Source organism: Leucoraja erinacea, chromosome 12 (assembly GCF_028641065.1).
Source record: "Leucoraja erinacea ecotype New England chromosome 12, Leri_hhj_1, whole genome shotgun sequence".
NCBI classification, from domain to species: Eukaryota; Metazoa; Chordata; class Chondrichthyes; order Rajiformes; family Rajidae; genus Leucoraja; species Leucoraja erinaceus.
In genome coordinates, this window is record NC_073388.1 from 202520 (window position 1) to 230000 (window position 27481).

Consider the following 27481-nt stretch of genomic DNA (forward strand, 5'->3'; position numbering starts at 1 on the left):
GCCCACACTAATCAACATGCCCCATCTACACTAGCCCCATCTGCCCACACTAATCAACATGCCCCATCTACACTAGCCCCAGCTGCCCACACTAATCAACATGCCCCATCTACACTAGCCCCATCTGCCCACACTAATCAACATGCCTCATCTACATGGAGCTCCCGTGGATTTTGAAGAAACAGCAACAAACGTCTAATCAACCACGGAGATGGTGGTTGACTTCAGGAGGGCGGGGAAACATCACCATGCACCTCTGCACATCGACGGAGCTGATGTGGAAAGGGTCAGCAGCATGAAGTTCTTAGGACTACATCTGTCTGATGACCTGACGTCCACGGCCAACACCACAGCTCTGGTCAAGAGAGCCCAGCAGCGACTTCACCCCCTCCGAAGACTACGGAAAGCAGGCCTCCCCACCACACATCTACGGACTTTTTACAGGGGGACTGTCGAGAGCACACTGACATACGGCATCACTTCCTGGTTCGGGAGCTGCAAGGCGTACGAACGGCACCAACTGGACAGGATAGTGAAGACCGCAAGCAGGATTATTGGTGCTCCACTCCCCTTCCTGCTGGACATATACAAGAAGAGAGATGCATCAACAGAGCCATCTCCATCATCAAAGACCCTTACCTACCCCATCGCATGACTTTTAATCACCATCCCCCATCTGGGAAGAGGTACATCTGCATCAGCTGCAAAACACATGATGCTCCTCAGCTTCTTCCCACAGGCTATAAGACTGTTAAATGAACTTTCCCCCCTGCCAAGTATCGCGCACAAACCCCCCACACTGCAGCAGAGCCACTGTTGTGCCGCTGCCGGTCGGAACGGCTGTTGAATGTTATTGAATGTTATTAGAGGGTTAAATTGTTCATGACATGTATTTTAATTTTAATTGCTATTTATTTTGTAACGAAAACTGAATGGACACTGGTTGAGAAACGTTTTTTTGTTTCCTCTGAGTATGCGAATACTCAGGAAATGACAATAAAGATTTACAATTACAAAGAGAAGCAGGAAAAAGCAGTAATTGGCTCTAGCCCGAGTGGGAGGAGAGTTAGAAATGAGTCAGAGGGGGGAAACAGTTTAAAACTAAGGAATTTGGTTGTAAATTGGTAAATTAGGCAACTTATCAGTCAATATAAGCAAGACGGCTTTTAGGGAGCGGCCTAGTGAGGGAAGTGCCCTGTGAGAAAAGTGTGAGTCCTTGGCTCGAGAGTCTTCGGCGAGAAGGCTGAGGAGAGGAGACCACGCAATACGCTTGCGAGGTAGAGACAAAGGAAGGAGATGTCAGGCAAGCTGATTCAGTGCGATGCTTGCAGTATGTGGGAGGTCAAGGACACCGCTGGTGCCTCTGGCTGCTACAAATGCGAGAAGTGCATCCAGGTAGAGCTCCTGAAGGGCCGTGTTGGGGAACTGGAGAAGCAAGTGGATGACCTCCGGTTCGTACGAGAAACGGAGTCGTTCCTCGACAAGTCCTACAGTACGATTGTTACACCTAAGGTACTGGAAGAGAGAAGGTGGGAGACAGTGAGAAAGGGAGGGAAGCATGGAATGCCAACGTCCCCGGGTGATGTACCTCTTGTAAACAGGTTCATCCGCTTAGAAGCTGTTGGGACAGAAGACGTGAGCAGCGGACTGGCCTGTGATGCGAATAGGGCTGTTGAGCCAAAACCAAAAAGGCCTAAGGCAGGCAAGGCCATTGTAGTGGGAGACTCCATCGTGAGAGGTACGGACAGGGGTTTCTGCGGCAACAGACGGGATGCGAGGATGGTGTGCTGCCTTCCCGGTGCCAGGATCCAGGATGTCACGGACAGAGTGCAGAAAATCCTCAAGGGCGAAGGTGAACATCCGGAAGTGGTAGGGCATGTCGGCACAAACGATGTCGGAAAGAAGGGGATGAATATTCTGAGCTCGGAAAAATGCTGAAAAGCAGGACGTCCAGGGTTGTTATCACCGGTTTGCTTCCAGTTCCTCGTGCTGGCGTGAGCAGCAACAGGGAGATACGGGACCTGAATGTGTGGCTGAGGAACTGGTGCACGGGGCAGGGATTTAGATTCTTAGATCACTGGGATCTGTTTTGGAGTAAGGGGGAACTGTACAAAAGGGACGGATTGCATCTTAAGAGGTGGGGGGCCAGCATTCTGGCAGGCAGGTTTGCCACTGCTACACGGGTGGCTTTAAACTGAATAAGGGGGGTGGGGTGTTGAATGGGATAGACGAGGACGGAGTTAAAGGGAAAGAGAGTAAAGGGATGGTTAATGACCCCAGAATTAACGGGAAAGGAAGCTCATAAAGGGATAGTATGGCCAAGTGTAATAGGGATCGATGTGAAAGGTGAGATGCGTAAGGAATTAAAAGTATTGTATATGAATGAAGTATCAGAAGTAAAGTAGATGAGCTTGAGGCTCAGTTAGAGGTTGGTAGATATGACATTGTGGGGATTACTGAGACGTGGCTGCAGGAGGATCGGGCCTGGGAACTTAATATTCATGGTTATACATCCTATAGAAAGGACAGGCAGGTGGGCAGAGGAGGGGGGTAGCTCTGCTGGTGAGGGATGGAATTCAGTCCCTTGCGAGGGAAGACATAGGGACTGACGAGGTAGAGTCACTGTGGATTGAGTTGAGGAATTGTAAAGGCAAGAAGACACTAATTGATGTTATCTACAGACCATATATAACCATATAACAATTACAGCATGGAAACAGGTCATCTCGGCCCTACAAGTCCGTGCTGAACAACTTTTTTTCCCTTAGTCCCACCTGCCTGCACTCATACCATAACCCTCCATTCCCTTCTCATCCATATGCCTATCCAATTTATTTTTAAATGATACCAACGAACCTGCCGACACCACTGTAGATAGCTAGTGCATGTGCCTTTAACATAGTGACCTCACCACCCTTAACCACTCCCCTTATTAGGTGTATAATTGCATGTTCCTTCCCTGGGGTCTCTCTCTCTAGCTCCAGTGACAGACCATGTACAGCTAGTATAGCAATTATGTGAACAGTTAATAAAAGCTACAGTTAAGACAATGTGTTGTTGAGACTTCTTTACATGGTGTCTCAGCTGTGAGACCCTGCGCCTCCTGTTTGCCGGTTTTCTTTTAGTTTATACCCCAGTACCCTTATCCTGTTTCCTTCCCTCGTGCCATGGCAAACTCGTGCCGCAAGCCCGACCCGCTTGTATTTGATGGGGACATTGCCCATCGATGGGATGTCTTCCGACGTGATTTTCAGCATTATGTGACCATCGCCCACCCTGCTGCCACCGCTGAGACGCGTGCATCTCTGCTCCTCAACTTGGCCGGTCCCGACGCCCTGGAACGGTCCGAGTCGTTTGTGTATGCTGCTGGTGAGAGTGCCCTCGATCCGGTATGTCTCATTGCTAAGTTCACTGCCCTGTGTGATGTTCCCACCAACTCTATTTTGGAGCGTTTCAAAATGTTTGGCCGTCGGCAGAGCGCTGACGAGTCCGTCACTAACTACATCGCCGCGTTGAGGCACCTGGCTCGGCGCTGCCGCCTTGATGCCCTGACCCCCGAGCAGCTGACTCGTGATATCCTTGTATACGGCCTCCGCGATACCAAACTGCGAGCAGAACTTCTCAGAATGCCCGAACTTTCTCTGGATGCGGCTCTACACGCTGCACTCATGGCTGAAGCTGTCGCCTCTACCCTGCCACCCGAGGACACTCATGTCGACTTAGCCTCTGCCACCGGCCGCCCAAGAAACGTTGCCCCGCGGCGACAACAGGGTCCACCCCCACCCAGGTCCGGAGTCGCCCGCCGCTGCCCCAACTGCAACTTTGCTACCCATCAATTCAACGTGTGCCCTGCCCTGGGGAAGACCTGCAATTTCTGCAGAAAGCTAAATCATTTTTCTGCAGCCTGCCGAGCCCGCGGGAATACAGCCCCCCCTTTTCGGAGAGTGCCGGTCAACCTTGCTCAGGCTGATAGTACTGTCTCAGAGCACCTGCCTGATGATCTCACCCTTTCTGATATCAGTTCCTCCGAAGGGGAGGCCAGCGTGTTTTCGCTTCTAGTCTCTCATGCTTTGGTTGCTAACCCTTCTGTCCGTGTGACCGTTAATGGTACGACCTTCTCAGCTAAGTTGGACACAGGCGCTTTTGGAAATGTTATGTCAACAAGCCTGTTTCGCAAGATAAGGTCTGGTGAGAAAGTGTCTCCTGCTCACTCCCGCCTGCATGCATATGGGGGAGCTGTACTCGTTCCTGTGGGAAAGACAACTTTGCACTGCAAGGTCCTGGAGGCCTCTCGGCCCCTCACTTTCTACCTGCTAGATTCCGACAACGTGACCCTGCTCGGCGCCCGAGCATGCCAGGACCTCGGTTTGGTCTCCTTTCATCACGACATCCATCAGGTCCTCGTCGACTCCTATTCCAACTGGTTTGAGGTCGACCAACTCCACTCCCTTTCCTCCTCGGCTGTCATCGGGAGGCTGCGTCGCCACTTTGCCACGTTTGGCTCCCCTGCTCGCCTCCAATCCGACAACGGCAGCCAGTTCACCAGTGCCGAGTTCCAGCGTTTCGCTTCTCAGTGGAACTTTAAACATTTTACCAGCAGCCCTGAGTACCCGCAAAGCAACGGCCTGGCGGAGCGTGCAGTCCGCAGTGCTAAGGGTTTGCTGGAGCACTGTCGGCTGTCCAAGTCGGACTTCCACCTGGCCCTACTTAATCTCCGCAACATCTCCCGCGACCCTGCCCTGGGTTCGCCGGCACAACGACTGCTGTCTCGCAGAACTCGCCCCCCCCTCCCTGGTTGCCCAGCAATCCCTTGTTCCCTCTGTTCTCCCCCCTGCTACTGTCCAGGAGCGTATCACCACCAAGCATGACTCGCTGAAGCGCTCCCACGACCAGTCCTGCCGCCCCCTGCCGCCCCTGTTTCCCGGCCAGATCGTCCGGATGCAGACTGCCTCTGGCCACTACAAGCTAGCCACGGTGGTCGGTGATGCCGGCTCACCACGGTCTTACCTAGTTGACCACGACGGGGTCATCTACCGCCGTTCCCGCCAGCATCTGCTGCTCGTTAACGAGCCCCGACCTCCGCCTGCTGCTCCCTTCTCCCCTCCCTTGTCTGTTTCCGCTCCTGCCGTTCCACAGGTGCCCAGATCCCTCCCTTCTCCGTTGATTAAGCCCCCCGTCTCCGCCTCCCAGCCCTCGTTCTCCCTCTACCCCGCCGGCGGGTGGGTCTTCTCCTGCCTCTTCTCCCCCTGTATCCCCGGTTCGCTCGCCTGCCCCGGCCCCGGCTGCTCTTGTTCCTGCAGGGGGAGGAGGTGGCGAGCTTCGCACCCGGTCAGGCAGGCTGGTCAAGCCGCCTGTTCGCTACGGGGATTTTGTTTAGCTCTGTAATCATTGTATGCCTGCTTGTAGCGCATGAGACGTGGTCGCCCTGTCACTGTTATATTGCTTTGTTCCAAGAGGAAGGATGTAGATAGCTAGTGCATGTGCCTTTAACATAGTGACCTCACCACCCTTAACCACTCCCCTTATTAGGTGTATAATTGCATGTTCCCTCCCTGGGGTCTCTCTCTCTAGCTCCAGTGACAGACCACGTACAGCTAGTATAGCAATTATGTGAACAGTTAATAAAAGCTACAGTTAAGACAATGTGTTGTTGAGACTTCTTTACAACCACTTCCACTGGAAGCTCATTCCACACCGCTACCACTCTGAGTAAAGAAGTTCCCCCTCATGTTACCCCTAAACTTCTGTCCCTTAATTCTGAAGTCATGTCCTCTTGTTTGAATCTTCCCTATTCTCAAAGGGAAAAGCTGATCCACATCAACTCTGTCTATGCCCCAAATAGTAGCCCGGATGTAGGGTGAAAGTTGCAGCAGGAGTTAAAACTGGCATGTAACAAAGGTAATGCCACTGTGGTGATGGGGTATTTCAATATGCAGGTAGACTGGGAAAATCAGGTTGGTTCAGGACCCCAAGAAAGAGAGTTTGTAGAGTGCCTCCGAGATGGATTCTTAGAGCAGCTTGTAATGGAGCCAACCAGAGAAAAGGCAATTCTGGATTTAGTGTTGTCCAATGAACCAGATTTGATAAGAGAACTAGAGATAAAGGAACCGCTTGGAGGTGGTGATCATAATATGATTTGTTTTAATCTGAAATTTGAGAAGGGAGGAGGATAAATCGGAAGTGGCAGTGATGCAGTTGAACAAAGGGGACTATGAAGGCATGAGAGAGGAGTTGGCCAAGGTAGACTGGAAAGGGATCCTAGCAGGAATGACGGTGGAACAGCGATAGCAGGAATTTCTGGGCATAATCCGGAAGACTCAGGATCATTTCATTCCAAAAAGGAAGAAAGATTCGAAGGGGAGTAGGAGGCAACCGTGGCTGACAAGAGAAGTTAGGGATAGAATAAAACTAAAAGAAAAGATGTATAACACAGCAGAGTGCCCGGAAGCCAGAGGATTGGGAAACTTTCATAGGACAACAGAAGGAAACTAAACGGGCAATACGGGCTGAAAAGATGAAGTACGAAGGGAAGCTGGCCAGGAATATATAGGACAGTAAAAGCTTCTTTAGATATGTTCAGGGAAATAGAGTAGCAAAGTCAAATGTGGGTCAATTGAAGGCAGACACGGGTGAAATTATTATGGGCAACAAGGAAATGGCAGAAGAGTTGAACAGGTACTTCGGATCTGTCTTCACAAAGCAAGACACATACAATCTCCCAGATGTACTGGAGGACAGAGGATCTAAGGGGTTAGTGGAACTGAAATAAATTTTCATTCGGTGAGAAATAGTGTTGGGTAGGCTCATGGGACTGAAGGATGATAAATCCCTTGGGCCTGATGGTCTGTATTCCAGGGTCCTCGGGGAGGTGGCTCTAGAAATAGTGGATGCATTGGTGATCATTTTCCAATGTTCAATAGATTCAGGATCGGTTCCTGTGGATTGGAGGAGAGCTAATGTTATCCCACTTTTCAAGAAAGGAGCGAGAGAGAAAACAGGGAATTACATAGAAACATAGAAAATAGGTGCAGGAGTAGGCCATTCGGCCCTTCGAGCCTGCACCGCCTTTCAATATGATCATCCAACTCAGTATCCTATATCTGCCTTCTCTCCATACCCCCTGATCCCTTTAGCCACAAGGGCCACATCTAACTCCCTCTTAAATATAGCCAATTAACTGGCTTCAACTACCTTCTGTGGCAGAGAGTTCCAGAGATTCACCACTCCCTGTGTGAAAAATGTTTTTCTCATCTCGGTCCTAAAGGATTTCCCCTCTATCCTTAAGCTGTGACCCCTTGTCCTGGACTTCCCCAACATCGGGAACAATCTTCCTGCATCTAGCCTGTCCAACACCTTAAGAATTTTGTAGGTTTCTATAAGATCCCCCCTCAATCTCCTAAATTCTAGCGAGTACAAGCCGAGTCTATCCAGTCTTTCTTCATATGAAAGTCCTGACATCCCAGGAATCAGTCTGGTGAACCTTCTCTGCACTCCCTTTATGGCAATAATGTCCTTCCTCAGATTTGGACTCCAGGTGTGGTCTCACCAAGACCCTGTACAACTGCAGTAGAACCTCCCTGCTCCTATACTCAAATCCTTTTGCTATGAATGCTAACATACCATTCGCTTTCTTCATTGCCTGCTGCACCTGCATGCCTGCTTTCAATGGCTGGTGTACCATGACACCCAGGTCTCGTTGCATCTCCCCTTTTCCTAATCGGCCACCATTTAGATAATAGTCTGCGTTCCTGTTTTTGCCACCAAAGTGGATAACCTCACATTTATCCACATTATACTGCATCTGCCATGCATTTGCCCACTCCCCCAGCCTATCCAAGTCACCTTGCAGCCTCCTAGCATCCTCCTCACAGCTAACACTGCCCCCCAGCTTAGTGTCATCCACAAACTTTTTTTTTCAGATTTGCACCCGTACAGAGGTTTTGATCAATCAATCAATCAATCAATCAATCAACCTTTATTGTCATCTTGCAAGCAACAAGTACAGTGCAAAATGAAAAGACGTTTCCCAGTGAATAGCGGAGCCTCGCACATGAAATTTAAAACACTTCTCACATAATAACACTAAAAAAACAATCCAGTCCCTGATGGAACAGAATAAATAGTTAAAATCAGGTAAAAAACACAATGTTAAAAAAACAGTAAACCAATCATAAAAAAAGTGTCCGGGGCCGCTGATTTGTGTGGCCAGTGCCATTTATTAAAGTGTCCCTTGCCAGCCGCAGAGTCAAGTCAGTGACCTGTGAGTGCAGAGTGACTGTTTAGCAGCCTCACAGCCTGTGGTAGGAAGCTGTTTAGCAGCCTCGTAGTCCGGGCTTTGATGCTTCGATATCTCTTGCCTGATGGCAAGAGATCCAGGTGTGTGTGGAGGGGGTGCAGTTTGTCCTTGGCAATTCTCTGTGCTTTCTTCAGACAGCGGCTCTGGAACAGTTCTTGTACCGAGGGTAGGGAGACGCCAATAATCCTCTCTGCCCCCTCACTACCCTCTGCAGAGCCTTCCTGTCCGAGCAGTTGCAGGTGCAGTACCACGTATTGATGCAGTACGTGAGTACAGACTCCACCGTGCCCCTGTAGAAAGTCCTGAGGATGTTGGTGGGGAGTGAGGCCTGTTTTAGTTTCCTCAGGAAGTGCAGTCGCTGATGGGCCCGTTTGACGGTCCCAGTGGTGTTCCTGGACCAGGTGAGGTTGTCCGTTATCTGCACACCGAGGAACTTTATGCTCTCCACTCTCTGCCATGCATTTGCCCACTCCCCCAGCCTATCCAAGTCACCTTGCAGCCTCCTAGCATCCTCCTCACAGCTAACACTGCCCCCCCAGCTTAGTGTCATCCACAAACTTGGAGATGTTGCATTCAATTCCCTCATCCAGATCATTAATATATATTATAAATAGCTGGGGTCCCAGCACTGAGCCTTGCGGTACCCCACTAGTCACTGCCTGCCATTGTGAAAAGGACCTGTTAACTCCTACTCTTTGCTTCCTGTCTGCCAGCCAGTTCTCTATCCACATCAATACTGAACCCCCAATACCGTGTGCTTTAAGTTTGTATACTAATCTCTTATGTGGGACCTTGTCGAAAGCCTTCTGAAAGTCCAGATATAACACATCCACTGGTTCTCCCCTATCCACTCCACTAGTTACATCCTCGAAAAATTCTATAAGATTCGTCAGACATGATTTACCTTTCATAAATCCATGCTGACTTTGTCCAATGATTTCACCACTTTCCAAATGTACTGCTATCCCATCTTTAATAACTGACTCTAGCAGTTTCCCCACTACCGATGTTAGACTAACTGGTCTGTAATTCCCCGTTTTCACTCTCCCTCCCTTTTTAAAAAGTGGGGTTACATTAGCTACCCTCCAATCATCAGGAACTACTCCAGAATCTAAAGAGTTTTGAAAAATTATCACTAATGCATCCACTATTTCTGGGTCTACTTCCTTAAGTACTATGGGATGCAGCCTATCTGCCCTGGGGATTTATCGGCCTTTAATCCATTCAATTTACCTAACACCACTTCCCGACTAACCTGGATTTCACTCAATTCCTCCATCTCCTTTGACCCGCGGTCTCCTGCTATATTCGGCAGATTATTTATGTCTTCCTTATTGAAGACGGAACCAAAGTAGTTATTCAATTGGTCCGCCATGTCCTTGCTCCCCATGATCAATTCACCTGTTTCTGACTGCAAGGGACCTACATTTGTTTTAACTAATCTCTTTCTCTTCACATATCTATAAAAGCTTTTGCAGTCAGTTTTTATGTTCCCTGCCAGTTTTCTTCCACAATCTATTTTCCCTTTCCTAATTAAGCCCTTTGTCCTCCTCTGCTGGTCTCTGAATTTCTCCCAGTCCTCCGGTATGCTGCTTTTTTCTGGCTAATTTGTACACTTCATCTTTTGCTTTGATACTATCCCTGCTTTCCCTTGTTATCCATGGATGTACTACCTTCCCTGATTTATTCTTTTGCCAAACTAGGATGAACAATTGTTGTAGTTCATCCATGCAGTCTTTAAATGCCTTCCATTGCATATCCACCGTCAACCCTTTAAGAATTAATTGCCAGTCAATCTTGGCCAATTCACGTCTCATACCCTCAAAGTTCCCTTTCTTTAAGTTCAGAACCATTGTTTCTGAATTAACAATGTCACTCTCCATCCTAATGAAGAATTCAACCATATTATGGTCACTCTTGCCCAAGGGGCCACGCACAACAAGACTGCTAACTAACCCTTCCTCATTGCTCAATACCCAGTCTAGAATAGCCTGCTCTCTCGTTGGTTTCTCTACATGTTGGTTTAGAAACCAGTTACAGAGCAGTTAGCCTGACTTCGGTGGTGGGAAAGATGCTGGAGTCAATTATTAAAGAGGTAATAATGGGGCATTTGGATAGCAGTAAAATGATTAGTCCAAGTCAACATGGATTTATGAAAGGGAAATCATGCTTGACTAATCTTCTGGAATTTTTTGAGGATGTGACAAGTAAAATGGATGAAGGGGTGCCAGTGGATGTAGTGTATCTAGACTTTCAGAAAGCCTTTGATAAGGTCCCGCACGGGAGACTGCAGACTAAAATTAGAGCAGATGGTATTGGGGGTAGGGTGTTGACATGGATAGAAAATTGGTTGGCAGACCGGAAGCAAATGGTAGGAGTGAACGGGTCCTTTTCAGAATGGCAAGCAGTGGCGAGTGGAGTGCCGCAAGGCTCGGTGTTGGGGCCGCAACTGTTTACCATATATATTAATGATTTGGAAGAGAGAATTAGGAGCAACACTAGCAGGTTTGCGGATGACACAAAGCTGGGTGGCAGTGTGAACTGTGAAGAGGATGTTAGGAGGTTGCAGGGTGACCTGGACAGGTTGAGTGAGTGGGCAGATGCGTGGCTGATGCAGTATAATATAGATATTTGTGAGATCCACTTTGGCGGCAAAAACAAGGGGGAAGATTATTATCTCAATGGGGTTAGGTTAGGTAAGGGGGAGGTAAAGAGAGACCTGGGTGTCCTTGTCACTGAAAGTTGGCTTACAGGTACAGCAGGCAGTGAAGAAAGCTAATGGAATGTTGGCCTTCATAACAAGAGGATTTCAGTATAGGAGTAAAGAGGTTTTTCTGCAGTTGTTTTGGGCTCTGGTGAGACCACGTCTGGAGTATTGTGTACAGTTTTGGTCTCCTAATTTGAGGAAGGACATCCTTGTGATTGAGGCAGTGCAGCGTAGATTCACGAGATTGATCCCTGGGATGGCGGGACTGTCATATGAGGAAAGATTGAAAAGACTAGGCTTGTATTCACTGGAGTTTAGAAGGATGAGGGGGATCTTATAGAAACATATAAAATTATAAAAGAACTAGACAAGCTAGATGCAGGAAAAATGTTCTCAATGTTGGGCGAGTCCAGAACCAGGGGCCACCGTCTTAGAATAAAGGGGAGGTCATTTAAGATTGAGGTGAGAAAAAACGTTTTCACCCAGAGAGTTACAGGTTTACCCAGGTAGGGCCCACGGTATATAACACATCCTTCCCCATGTCACACACGGTAGAAAACACAAACTCCTCTAGTAATTCAACATAAATAACATAATTGTTACTTGGAATTCAGGGAAGTAATAATGTATCACCGAGTGTTAAATGTTGCACCAGGCTCCCATCCCCACTGAATACACTTCCCATTGCAGCACAGAGTGAATAACACATGATCATCTTTACTGTAGGTGGCGCGGCTCTGGCCAGCACACGGCCTCTGCAGTCTGTCCGCGTTTTTATTATTTTCTGTCTGTGTTTTACATGTAGTTTTTGTTATTTTTTGTTGGGGTGTGTGTGTGGGGGGGTGGGGGTGGGGTGGGACAGGGGGGGGGAAACTTTTTTAAACTCTCCCTGCACTGGAGACCCAACCTTTTTCTCGTCGGGTTTCCGTTGTCGTTGGGGCCGCAACGAGGAGCGGCCTCCAACAGGAAGAAGCCGGGGACTCTGGTGCTACGACTCACCGTCGCCGTCGCAGAGCTGGCCGAGTCCGGAGCGGTTGGAGCGGTGGAGGAGCGCTGCTGCTGCTGCTGCCGCTGCTGCTGCTGCTGCTGCTGCTGCTGCTGAGTCGGAGGCTGCTGCTGCTGCACAATATGCGGACAGCGGCGCCGGTATAGCCCGCGCGGACCCTCTGGATATGAGAGGAGAACACCCTGTGTAATACGGGGCTCCTCTGCAACGGCGAATTCCCTGTGCCCGTGTTGCCTCTACACGATTGAAGGAACTCCCTGGAGCACACACCCCTCTACACCGCCCCGCGTGTGTTGCGGGGTGTGAAGACTCCTGGAGCAGGGCCTCACTACACCGCCCCGCGCGGCTGGAATGGCCGCGGGACTCTGCGAGCGCACACCGGGGGCTCCAACACCAAGACCCGGTATGCGACCTCGCACCACCCGGCGTGGCTTCAATGGCCGCGGGACAATCGCCATCGCCAGCCGGGGGCTTTGACTTTGACTCTGACATCGGGGGGGGGGGGAGTGCAGGGGAGAGATAAGTTTTTTTTGGCCTTCCATCACAGCTATGTGATGGATGTTTATGTAAAATGTAATTATGTTGTGTCTGGGTCTATTTGTGTGTAATGTATGGCTGCAGAAACGGCATTTCGTTTGGACCTCCAGGGGTCCAAATGACAATTAAATGACTCTTGACTCTCTTGTACACGATGTGGAACATCCCTGTGTAATACACACCTACACGCTCCCCGCTAACATTGTACCTGTAACTGAGAAGGTAATCACATTACACACCCTAATGCACGACTCCTTGTAACCACAGCTCACACACAGCACACAGTCACACACACACACACACACACACACACACACACACACACACACAGTCACACACACAGACACAGTCACACACACAGTCACACACACACACTGACACACACACACACACACACACACACACACACTCACACACACACAGTGACACACACACACAGTGACACACACACACAGTGACACACACACACTGTGACACACACACACACACACAGTGACACACACACAGTGACACACACAGTGACACACACACAGTGACACACACACACACAGTGACACACACAGTGACACACACACAGTGACACACACACAGTGACACACACAGTGACACACACACACACACTGGTGAAGCACATTCCCACATTGTACACTTGCCGTGGGCATGAGACCCTGCTGCTCCTGTATCACCAGGAAGGAGTTTATTCCCACCTTTAACCCTCCCCCCCCTCCCTCCCCCCCCCCCCCCCCCCCCCACACTTTACTTTGATTCACAATAAATAAAACATTGTGATGCAAAGTGAAAGATTCACTGTGTGCAGCAGGAGCTAAATAAAACATCACCTCTGACATAGTGGCAGTCACAATACACATCAACCCTGGTAATACAGGATAAATAATACAGTTCCACTTGTAATACAAGATTAATAACTTGAAATAAAAGCCAAGGAATAAATCTTTCTTTCGCATGAAAAAATAAATTCCAGACTAAATAATCCTCACGGTAGATGCTCACTGATAACATGGTGTATGTACACTGCTCACAACAGCAGCCTGCACCAGCACACCACCCACTCACTCACACTCACACACTCACCCCACACACCCACCCCCCCACCACCCCCCACCCCACCCCACACCCACTCACACTCACACATGCCCCCCACCCCCCACACCCCCCCACCCACCCCACTCACACCACACCCCCCACCCCACCACTCACACTCACCCCCCCCCCACACCCCCACACCCCACCCCCACATACCACACCCCCCCACAACCCACACACACCCACTCCCTCCCACACCCACACCCACTCACACTCCCTCACCCTCCACCCCCCCCCCCCCCACCCCACACCCTCCCCCTCACACACTCACACTCACCCCCCCCCCCACACCACCCCACACCCACTCACACTCACTCACACTCTCTCACACACACACGCACTCACACTCCCAATCAACCTTACACTCACACTCACCCCCACACACACACACGCCCACACACACACAAACTCACTCACACCCCCCCACACCCACACCCCCCCACCCCACACCACCCACACCCACTCACACCCACACATCCCCCCCCCCCACCCCACACCCACACCCACTCACACTCACACCCCCCCCCCCCCCACCCACTCACCCCCCCCCCCCACCCACTCCACCACCCACACACACACACCCCCCCCCCCCCCCCCCACCCCCCCACCCCACCCACACTCACATCTCGCTGCTACCATGGGGAAGAAGGTACAGGAGCCTGAAAACCGTGACCTCCAGCTACTTCCCAACAACCATCAGGCTGTTGAACACTGCACGACACTGACCTCGGCGACTGTGATTTCCTGTGGACTGTGTCGCTGGTTGCTCTACGGACTTGGATTTTTGCACCATTATGGTGATCTATATTACTCATTAGTCGATTGTATTTGTGATTATTATATATTATTATCTGTGTTATGGCATTTCTAGCCGTGTAGAGCTGCAGCCTGTAAGGATTTCAATCTTCAGTTCTGGGTGTGTACATCAGGGTTAGACTCTGCAGTACATGACATATTCCATGTACAACACTGAATGAATAACACAGCTCAGACGCACAACCCCCCCCCCCCCCCCCCCCCCCCCCCCCCCCCACATCTTCCCTCACTCTAGTGCCGTTGAGTAAAGAACACTTGTCCCACTCAATAAATAAAACCTTCCCTTGTGAAGCAATGTATCTCTTCACCTCTTCATCAATCAAACATGGTCCATTGTAACACAAAGTAATCACAAGCTTACAGCCCACCCCAACCATGTCAAATGGGGTAACTAATGACCTGCAGTCCACAGAGTACACTCAGGCCACTGGCTGACCATGACCTCTGCCCAATGACCCTTACCCCAAGGGCAAGGGGTAGCAGTAACACAGTACAGCAGTACCGCAGAATGCCTGTTCTTGTGGAGAGTTTCTGCTCCACATTGGGCAGGTCAGTGTCCACAGGTACTGAAACAGTCCTCACGGCACCATCGCTCACTGCTCCAGTCTGTGTTGCCCGTCCAGCCTACAAACTCCGACAATTCCCGGCCAGTCTTCCTGCTGTTTACAGGGGTAACAATCCGTTTACCCATTGCATGAGTGGTTAGAGTAGGGGCTGTGTGTCACTGATTCTGTGGCTGTAGATGTATTCCAGACACATCACAGTAAATGCTGTCAGTGGACATGTGGGGGCTGATGGAATGTCCAGCGGGGTCAGCCTGGCACCCCGACGAGGGTCCGCACTCTCCTGCCCTCCCGCAGCTGACCCTCCTCCCACTGACTGACCACTACCCCACGACTGACCACTGTCCCACAACTGACCACTGTCCCACTGACTGACCACTACCCCACCAACTGACCACTGTCCCACTGACTGACCACTGTCCCACTGACTGACCACTGTCCCACAACTGACCACTACCCCACGACTGACCACTGTCCCACAACTGACCACTGTCCCACACCTGACCACTACCCCCCCAACTGCCCACTATCCCACTGACTGACCACTGTCCCACCGACTGACCACTGTCCCACTGACTGACCACTGTCCCACCAACTGACCACTGTCCCACACACTGACCACTGACCCACTGTCCACTGTCCCACACACTGACCACTGTCCCACAACTGACCACTGTCCCACCGACTGACCACTGTCCCACACCTGACCACTGTCCCACCGACTGACCACTGTCCAACGACTGACCACTGTCCCACAACTGACCACTGTCCCACCGACTGACCACTGTCCCACGACTGACCACTGTCCCACTGACTGACCACTGTCCCACAACTGACCACTGACCCACCACTGACCCACTATCCCACTGACTGACCACTGTCCCACAACTGACCACTGTCCCACCGACTGACCACTGTCCCACAACTGACCACTGTCCCATGACTGACCACTGACCACTGACCACTGTCCCACTGACTGACCACTGTCCCACTGACTGACCACTGTCCCACAACTGACCACTACCCCACGACTGACCACTGTCCCACTGACTGACCACTGTCCCACTGTCCCACCACAACTGACCACTACCCCACGACTGACCACTGTCCCACACTGACCACTGTCCCCACAACTGACCACTGTCCCACAACTGACCACTGTCCCACAACTGACCACTGTCCCACAAACTGACCACTACCCCACAACTGACCACTGTCCCACAACTGACCACTGTCCCACCGACTGACCACTGTCCCACAACTGACCACTGTCCCACTGACTGACCACTGTCCCACAACTGACCACTGTCCCACTGACTGACCACTGTCCCACTGACTGACCACTGTCCCACAACTGACCACTGTCCCACCGACTGACCACTGTCCCACAACTGACCACTGTCCCACAACTGACCACTGTCCCACCGACTGACCACTGTCCCACGACTGACCACTGTCCCACAACTGACCACGTTCCATCACACACAAGGGACGATTCACAAGCCAATTAACCTACTTTACGGGAGTGTGGGAGGAAACCGGAGCACAGGGAAAAAACCCACGCAGGTCACGGGGAGAACGTGCAAACTCCGTAGAGACAGCACCCATAGTCAGGGTCTCTGGTGATGTGAGGCAGTAACTCTACCACTGCGCCACCGTGCCACCAAAATCTAAACCTTACACTGAAACACTCGGTCCTGGGCAACATTCTGTGAATGTTCTCTTTACGAGGATGTTGCCGGGACTCGAGGGTGTGAGCTACAGGGAGAGGTTGGGTAGGCTGGGTCTTCTATTCCGTGGAGCACAGGAGGATGAGGGGTGATCTTATAAAGGTGTTTAAAATCATGAGAGGAGTAGATCAGGTAGATGCACAGAGTCTCTTGCCCAGAGTAGGTGAATCGAGGACCAGGGGACATAGGTTTAATCTTAAGGGGAAAAGATTTAATAGGAATCTAATGGGTAATTTTTTCACAAGAGGGTGGTGTGTGTATATAACAAGCTGCCAGAGGAGGTAGTTGAGGCTGGGACTATCCCATCGGTTAAGAAACAGTTAGGTATGGATCAGACAAGTTTAGAGGGATAAGGGCCAAACACATTCAGGTGGGACTAGTATAGATGGGACATGTTGGCCAGTGTGGACAAGTTGGGCCGAAGGGTCTCATAAGTGATAAGAGTAGAATTAAGCCATTCGGCCCATCAAGTCTACTCCGCTATTCAATTGTGGCTGACCTATCTCTCCCTCCTAACCCCATTCTCCTGCCTTCTTCCCATAACCCCTGACACCCGCACTAATCAAGAATCTATCTATCTCTGCCTTAAAAATATCCATTGACTTGGCCACCACCGCCGTCTGTGGCAATGAATCCCACAGATTCACCACCCTCTGACAAAATAAATGTCTCCTCATCTCTTTCCTAAAAGAACGTCCTTTATTTCTGAGGCTGTGGCCTCTGGTTGTAGACTCTCCCACTAGTGGAAACATCCTCTCCACATCCACTCTATCCAAGCCTTTTACTATTCTGTAAGTTTCAATGAGATTCCCCCTCATTCTTCTAAACTCCAGCGAGTACAGGCCCAGTGCCGATCATACGTCAAACGCTCATGCAGGTGCAGCAGGCAGTAAAGAAAGCGAATGGTATGTTAGCTTTCATTGCAAAAGGATTTGAGTATAGGAGCAGAGAGGTTCATCAGTTGTACGTTAATTGCCATAGAGGGAGTGCAGAGACGTTCTGGGATGCAGCGAAATGTTATGACTAGAGCGTACTTTGAGGATAGGGGAGCAGTTGTACATTTGGTGAGAGGAGGGACACACTGGAGTACTGGCATCATTCTTGTAAACCTCCTCTGGACCCTCTCCAGAGCCGGCACATCCTTCCTCAGATAGAATATTCCATATGTGGCCTGACCAGCACCTTATAGAGCCTCAACATTACATCCCTGTTTGTGTATGCAAGCCCTCTTGAAATAAATGCTAGCATTGAGTTTGCTTTCTTTACTACCGATTCAACGTAGATGAACTGTTTGGAAATCCTGCACCAGCTCCCAAGTCCCTTTGATCATCTGATTTCTGGATTCTCTCCCCATTTAGAAATGAGTCTACACCTTTATTCCTACGACCAAAGTGCACGACTCCACACTTTGCTAGACTATATTCCATCTGCCACTTCTCTCCTAATCTGTCCAAGTCCTTCTGCAGTCCCTGCTTTCTCTACACTACCTGGCCCTTCATCTATTTTTGTATCATCTGCAAACTTGGCCACAAAGCCTTCAATCCCCTCGTCCACATCACTAATATACAACGTGAAGAGCAGCGGCCCCAGGACCGAGCCCTGTGGAACTCCGCAAGTCACTGACAGCCAACCAGAAACAGCCCCCTTTATTGCCACTCTTTGCCTTCTGACATCCAGCCAACCTGCTATCCATGCTAGTATCTGCCCTTTGACATCATGGGCTCCTATCTTCCTTAGCAGCCTCCCATGTGGCACCTTATCAAAGGCTTTCTGAAAATCTAGGTAGACAACATCTACTGACTCTCATTTGCTGTCCTGCTATTTACTCCTTCAGTCACTTCCAGCCTGTTTCCACACTGTATCACTCTACGACACAATGCCTCCATGACACACCCGTCCCATCGTGCAGTGGCCAGAACTGATATTGGCCAAATGCTTGCAGGTGGGACTAGTATAGATGGGACATGATGACCCACCTGATCCATCACACAGTCCTTGTTCCTGCTCCATAAACACCTTCTGCTCACTCACTCATCACACCTCCTACATTGCACTCGCTAAACTCTTCATGTACATCAGCTTTACACATGATGCTAATGCCGTCAGGTCCCATCACCAACCACACTGCACACTCCAACACTAAACGATGCCTTCAATTAACAACCAATTGGCCACCTTGCATGGATCCTATGAACTCTAACCTTCTGGAGCAGCCACCACGGTGACCTGTGAATGGCCCAACCAACATCCAGGTAGACGTTGTCCTTGGAGACAACGTCCATGTAAACAACGTCCATGTAAACAACGTCCATGTAAACAACGTCCACGTAAACAACGTCCATGTAAACAACGTCCATGTAAACAACGTCCACGTAAACAACGTCCACGTAAACAACGTCCACGTAAACAACGTCCAAACAACGTGTAAACAACGTCCGTGTAAACAACGTCCATGTAAACAACGTCCATGTAAACAACGTCCATGTAAACAACGTCCACGTAAACAACGTCCATGTAAACAACATGTAAACAACGTCCATGTAAACAACGTCCACGTAAACAACGTCCATGTAAACAACGTCCATGTAAACAACGTCCATGTAAACAACGTCCACGTAAACAACGTCCATGTAAACAACATGTAAACAACGTCCATGTAAACAACGTCCACGTAAACAACATCCATGTAAACAACATGTAAACAACGTCCATGTAAACAACATCCATGTAAACAACGTCCATGTAAACAACATGTAAACAACGTCCATGTAAACAACGTCCACGTAAACAACATGTAAACAACGTCCATGTAAACAACGTCCATGTAAACAACGTGTAAACAACGTACATGTAAACAACGTCCACGTAAACAACATGTAAACAACGTCCATGTAAACAACGTCCATGTAAACAACGTGTAGACAACGTCCATGTAAACAACGTCCATGTAAACAACGTCCATGTAGACAACGTCCATGTAAACAACGTCCATGTAAACAACGTCCATGTAAACAACGTCCATGTAAACAACGTCCATGTAAACAACGTCCATGTAAACACCGTCCATGTAAACAACGTGTAGACAACGTCCATGTAAACAACGTCCATGTAAACAACGTCCATGTAGACAACGTCCATGTAAACAACGTCCATGTAAACAACGTCCATGTAAACAACGTCCATGTAAACAACGTCCATGTAAACAACGTCCATGTAAACAACGTCCATGTAAACAACGTCCATGTAAACAACGTCCATGTAAACAACGTCCATGTAAACAACGTCCATGTAAACAACGTCCATGTAGACAACGTCCATGTAAACAACGTCCATGTAAACAACGTCCATGTAAACAACGTCCATGTAAACAACGTCCATGTAAACAACGTCCATGTAAACAACGTCCATGTAGACAACGTCCATGTAAACAACGTCCATGTAAACAACGTCCATGTAAACAACGTCCACGTAAACAACGTCCACGTAAACAACGTCCATGTAGACAACGTCCATGTAAACAACGTCCATGTAAACAACGTCCATGTAAACAACGTCCATGTAAACAACGTCCATGTAAACAACGTAAACAACGTCCATGTAAACAACGTCCATGTAAACAACGTCCATGTAAACAACGTCCATGTAAACAACAACGTCCATGTAAACAACATCCATGTAAACAACGTCCATGTAAACAACGTCCATGTAAACAACGTCCATGTAAACAACGTCCATGTAAACAACGTCCATGTAAACAACGTCCATGTAAACAACGTCCATGTAAACAACGTCCATGTAAACAACGTCCATGTAAACAACGTCCATGTAAACAACGTCCATGTAAACAACGTCCATGTAAACAACGTCCATGTAAACAACGTCCATGTAAACAACGTCCATGTAAACAACGTCCATGTAAACAACGTCCATGTAAACAACGTCCATGTAAACAACGTCCATGTAAACAACATGTAGACAATGTCCATGTAAACAACATGTAGACAATGTCCATGGAGACAACATCCACTGTCCCCCTTCATCAACAAACCTCACAGAATGTTGTCCCAGTGAAAGAGGGTTCATGCTGACCAGCTTTAACCAATCATTGTTTTTTTAAGTGGAAATAAATCTTGCCCTCAGAAATTTTCCAAATAGTTTCCACACCAGCAACTCACCCTCCTGCCCACCCTCCAACTCGCACCCACCCCTCGCGCACCCACCTGCCCTCACCTGCACCTGCCCTCACCCACCCACTCACCTGCACCCACCTGCCTGCCCTTTATTCCTTGGAGCACAGGAGGCTGAGGGGTGATCTTCTAGCCGTGTATGGATTCATGAGGGAAATAGACAATGTCTTCTATCCATGGTAGATGAATGAAAAAGCAGACAATCTAGATTTAAGGTGAGTGGGGCAAGATTGAGTTGAAACCTGAGAGGCAGCTTTTTCCACACAGATGGTGGTGGATATATAGAACGAGCTGCCACAGGAGGTAGTTGAAGCAAGTAGTGTAACAAGAATTAAAAACACGGACAGGTACATAGATAGGAACGGTTTTGTAGGCCAACAAGGGAAAATAGGACCAACTTAGATGGGGCATCCTAGTCGGACTGGACCAGATGTTGCCCTGCTCCCCAGGAACAAAGTCACAGCCTACACAACTTCTCCCTGGATCCCATGCCATCTCATATTCTTCAGCAGAACCTTATCCATATAGACAATGCCTGGCTTTGCCCTCATCAACCCCTTTACTTCAATAAACTCAAGCAGGTTCCTTAGATATAATCTCGCACATACAAAACTATGCTGACTATCCCTCATCAACCCCTATCTATCCAACGCATACATATCTTATCCCTCAGAATGCTCTCCAGTAATGTACCTACAACAGATGTTGCTCACTAGACTGAGATGGATCCCAAAACTGTCCTTGGTCCTGGAATTGCAGAGGATGCTGAACCAGAGATCACTGCACCACTGAGCGTTTGTGGTGTAATGTTACATGATGCACAATTCATGGATAGACCTGATCGGCAAAGCATCAATCTTGGTGTTTAATCCAGGAATCTTGTATCATTTAAATACTGCAACATCTTAGCATGGGAAGACCCGAGTGAATCCAGCCCCAGATATCATGTGAAATATTTTGTGTTGTGATCACACACACACACACACACACACACACACACACACACACACACACACACACACACACACACACACACACACTCCCTGGTCCTGTCACTCAATTATGTTCCAGAAGCAGTGTAAATATGGCACTATAATCCCACTTTGAGTTTGAAGATTAATTTCTGGATTAGAGGCTTGTAGCTACGAGAGGTTGAACAAACTGAGATGATTTAGCTGGAATGCAAGACATTGAGAGAACACCTGATAAAAGTTTATAAAATGGGAGGCAGAGATAGGGTAGACATTCAGAACCTTTTTTGCCAGATGGAAATGCTGTAGAGAGCATAGCTTTAAGATGTGAGATTACTGGGAACCACTGCCATGGGTCGTGGTGGAGGCAACTTCCACACTATTGTGTTAGAGGCTTTTAGATAGGCAGATGGATGCATGGGGAATAGAGGGATATGGATCACTAGCATGGACATTGAGGGCCTGTGCTCTACTCTTTCATGTTCTTTTCCCAAGTTTCTAATCTTAGAGTGACACATTGTCTACATGGATGTTGTCTACATGTGCGTGTGCGTGTGCGTGTGTGTGTGTACTGCCCACAACACACAACAGCAAGCTGTCACCTTATTCCACAACAGCAATCTCGTCCAGATAGATTCCCAGAAAGCATCTTTATAGAGACTTCACCTTCTCCATATTCCCTGCACCTCCCCACGTTGACCAGTACATGACCTGTGTACTTCCCCACGTTGACCACTACACTACCTGTGTACTTCCCCATATTGACCACTACATTACCTGGGTACCTCCTCATGTTGACCACTACATTACCTGTGTACTTCCTCATGTTGACCACTACACTACCTGGGTACTTCCTCATGTTGACCACTACACTACATGGGTACTTCCCCATATTGACCACTACACTACCTGTGTACTTCCCCATGTTGACCACTACACTACATGGGTACTTCCCCATATTGACCACTACACTACCTGGGTACTTCCCCATATTGACCACTACACTACCTGTGTACTTCCCCATATTGACCACTACATTACCTGGGTACCTCCTCATGTTGACCACTACATTACCTGTGTACTTCCTCATGTTGACCACTACACTACCTGGGTACTTCCTCATGTTGACCACTACACTACATGGGTACTTCCCCATATTGACCACTACACTACCTGGGTACTTCCTCATGTTGACCACTACACTACATGGGTACTTCCCCATATTGACCACTACACTACCTGGGTACTTCCCCACGTTGACCACTACACTACCTGGGTACTTCCCCACGTTGACCACTACACTACCTGGGTACTTCCTCATGTTGACTAGCACACTACCTGGGTACTTCCTACCTGATGCAACACAGCAGGAGAACCTTCTTCATGATGTTGCTGCTGATCCCCACATTGAGAAGGTGATGAGAGCCTTTATGGTGATGCCCACACCTCAATAACCCGCTGACCAGCAGGCCTTGGTACACGTGACCATTAACTAAACAAATGACTTCAAATACAATGATGAAAGTGGCGTTGGTTTTGAACATGATGATGAGTTGTGGAAGGCCTCGATCCCAGATGGTTCTCATCCTTTACCTTCTGTCACCTGTACAACCCTGGTTTCCTTATAGATCATAACATCATCAGAGATAGGAGCAGAATTAGGCCATTCAGCCCATCAAGTCTACTCTACCATTCAATCTCTGCCTCAGGGGGCAGTGGAGGCAAGTTCTCTGGATGCTTTCAAGAGAGAGTTAGATAGGGCTCTTAAAAATAGTGGAGTCATGGGATATGGGGAGAAGGCAGGAACGGGGTACTGATTGGGGATGATCAGCCATGATCACATTGAATGGCGGTGCTGGCTCGAAGGGCCAAATGGCCTACTCCTGCACCTATTGTCTTGTCTGATCTATCTTTCCCTCCTAACCCCGTTCTCCTGCCTTCTCCCTGTAACCCCGCACACCCGCAATATCTAAAGAGTAAAAACGATCGTGAATGTAGGGCATCCATGTTTGTAGATCGACATATTGTTAAAAAGCAACAAGATCCCAGAAATATCATTGGACCAGAGTTATCTCATTTAGCAATGTTGGTTGAGATATAAATATGGTTTCCTGTTCGTTCAGTAATACTATGGGACTGACAAGTATATTTGGGAATTACCCTAACATTAATTAAAGCAATGTACCAGAGAGACCTGGAGTTGTACACAATCAGACCTCCATCCTAACTCTGCCACGCCAACCTATATATCTATCTACACTCAGCCCACTGGCATGTATGGCCTCTATCCCACTGCACAAACAACTGTCCAAATGCCTTTCAAACATTGTCATTGTATCTCCCACCACCAACTCCACTGACAGCTCGCACCAGATATCCACTCTCCATGCGAGAACCTTAACCCTCAGATCGCCTTTACATTTCCTCCTTCTCACCTTAAAACTGCACCCTCTGGTCTTAACCTGCAGCATCCATCCTAACTATGCCCCTCATTATTTTAGAAATAGAAACATGGAAAATAGGTGCAGGAGTAGGCCATTCGGCCCTTCGAGTCATGGCTAATCATCCACAATCAGTACCCCGTTCGTGCTTTCTCTCCATATCCCTTGATTCCATTAGCTCCAAGAGCTAAATCTAATATGGAGAGAAGGCAGGTACGGGATACTGAGTTGGATGATCAGCCATGATCATATTGAATGGCGGTGCAGGCTCGAAGGGCCGAATGGCCTACTCCTGCACCTAATTTCTATGTTTCTATGTTTCTAACTACCTCTTGAAAACATCCAGTGAATTGGCCTCCACTGCCTTCTCTGGCAAAGAATTCCACAGATTCACAACTCTCTGGGTAAAGACGTTTTTCCTCATCTCAGTCCTAAATGGCCGAACCCTTATTCTTAAACTGTGACCCCTGGTTCTGGACTCCCCCAACATTGGGAACAATTTTCCTGCATCTAGCGTGAATTTACCAATCCTTAATAAGTTTATATGTTTCTATAAGATCCCCTCTCTTTCTTCTAAATTCCAGTGAATACAAGCTCATTCTTTCATCATATGTCAGCCCCGCCATCCCAGGAATTAACCTGGTGAACCTACGCTGCACTCCCTCAATACCAAGAATGTCCTTGCTCAAATTAGACCAAAACTGCACACAATACTCCTGGTGTGGTCTCACCAGGGCCGTGTACAACTGCAGTAGGACCTCCTTGCTCCTAAACTCAAATCCCCTTGCTATGAAGACCAACGTGCCATTAGCTTTCTTCACTGCCTGCTGTACCTGCATGCTTACTTTCAGTGACTGATATACAAGCACACCCAGGTCTCGTTGCACCTCCCCTTTACCTAATCTGACACCAATCAGATAATAATTTGCCTTCTTGTTTTTGCCACCAAAGTGGGCAACCTCACATTTATCCACATCGATCTGCATCTGCCCACTCACCCAACCTGTCCAAGTCACCCTACAGCCTCATAGCATCCTCCTCACAGCTCACACTGCCACCCAGCTTTGTGTCATCTGCAAATTTGGAGATTTCAGCCCTCAACCTCCTATGTTCCAGTGAGAATAAACTCAAGCTAATGGCCAGGATAGGGTGGATGTGGAGAGGATGTTTCCACTAGTGGGAGAGTCTAGAACCAGCAGGCGTAACCTCAGAATAAAAGGACATACCTTTAGAAAGGAGGTGAGGAGGAATTTATTTAGTCAAAGGGTGGTGAATCTGTGGAATTCATTGCCACTGACACCTGTGGATGTTGGTATTGTTAAGATGTAGTTTGACAGACACCTGATTAGTGAGGGGGTTATGGGGAGAAGGCAGGAGAATGGAGTTGAGAGAGGAAGACAGATCAGTCATGATTGAATGTCAGAATAGATTTGATGGGCCGAATGGCCTGCAATATGACATCTCAATTATACTCAAGCCTTGACTATGAAGGCAAGCATATCACAACACTCCAATGGCCTCATGTGTGGTTAATATTTGACATCCCAACTTACACAACCTCACACTTGGCGGGATTAAATTCCATCCGGCACAGTCTTCTTCACTATACCTACTGGTATTCACTTGCATTCTCATCCGTGTCATTTATATATGTGGCAAATAGCATGGCCCAGCACTGATCCGTCCCTGCAGTTCATCCCCGTTCATAGAAACATAGAAAATAGGTGCAGGAGTAGAGGCCATTCGGCCCTTCGAGCCTGCACCGCCATTCAATATGATCATGGCTGATCATCCAACTCAGTATCCTATACCTGCCTTCTCTCCATACCCCCTGATCCCTTTAGCCACAAGGGCCACATCCAACCCCCTCTTAAATATAGCCAATGAACTGGCCTCAACTACCTTCTGTGGCAGAGAATTCCACAGATTCACCACTCTCTGTGAAAAAATGTTTTCCTCATCTCGGTCCTAAAAGTCTTCCCTCTTATCCTTAAACTGTGACCCCTTGTTTTGGACTTCCCCAACATCGAGAATAATCCTCCTGCATCTAGCCTGTCCAACCCCAAAGAGAGGACATGACTTCAGAATTAAGGCACAGAAGTTTAGGGGTAATATGAGGGGGGACTTCTTTACTCAGAGAGTGGTAGCGGTGTGGAATGAGCTTCCAGTGGAAGTGGTGGAGGCAGGTTCGTTGGTATCATTTAAAAATAAATTGGATAGGCATATGGATGAGAAGGGAATGGAGGGTTATGGAATGAGTGCAGGCAGGTGGGACCAAGGGAAAAAAAGTTGTTCGGCACAGACTTGTAGGGCCGAGATGGCCTGTTTCCGTGCTGTAATTGTTATATGGTTGTTATATATGGTTATAGCCTGTCCAACCCCTCATCCCAGCTCATCCCAGTTCATCCCCGCTCATCCCAGTTCATCCCCGCTCATCTCGGTTCATCCCCGTTCATCCCAGTTCATCCCAGTTCATCCCCGCTCATCCCCGCTCATCCCCGCTCATCCCAGTTCATCCCAGTTCATCCCCGCTCATCGCCGCTCATCCCCGCTCATCCCCGTTCATCCCCGCTCATCCCAGTTCATCCCCGTTCATCCCAGTTCATCATTAGTTACAGCATTCCAGTTGGAGAAAGTTCATCCCCGCTCATCTCGGTTCATCCCCGCTCATCCCCGTTCATCCCCGCTCATCCCAGTTCATCACTAGTTACAGCATTCCAGTTGGAGAAACCGCCTCCTCACTGCCAATGTTGGATCTAGTTTGCCTACACCTTGTATCCCATGCACCCTACCCTCTGCACCAGCCTGTGCCAAACCCACTACTAATGTCCATATACACCACCTCCACCACATTCTCCAAAGGCTCAGGCAGATTTGTCAGACAATATCTCGGCACAAAACCATGTTTACTCTCCTTATCATAAATCCTGCCCCTTACAAACTCCACAATACTTTCCCCGCTGTTGTGTAGGCTCACTGCCTCTGTTGTGGGTATGTTGACCATATCCATCCGTGAGTGGTATTCTGATATTCCAGTCAAGACTTCATCTCCCCCACACCTCATGATCCTATCCTGGGGCACATTGCATTTACATCGGCATTTGGTTCACAAAAATTAAATCC

At 48.7% G+C, this 27481-nt stretch overlaps 1 protein-coding gene across 2 annotated transcripts in view; it reads right to left on the bottom strand.

Moving 5' to 3' along the window:
• Nucleotides 1-27481, bottom strand: part of LOC129701959 (gamma-aminobutyric acid receptor subunit beta-4-like) — a 52829-nt gene that overhangs the window by 21490 nt on the left and 3858 nt on the right. The gene's annotated exons all lie outside the window — the stretch shown is intronic.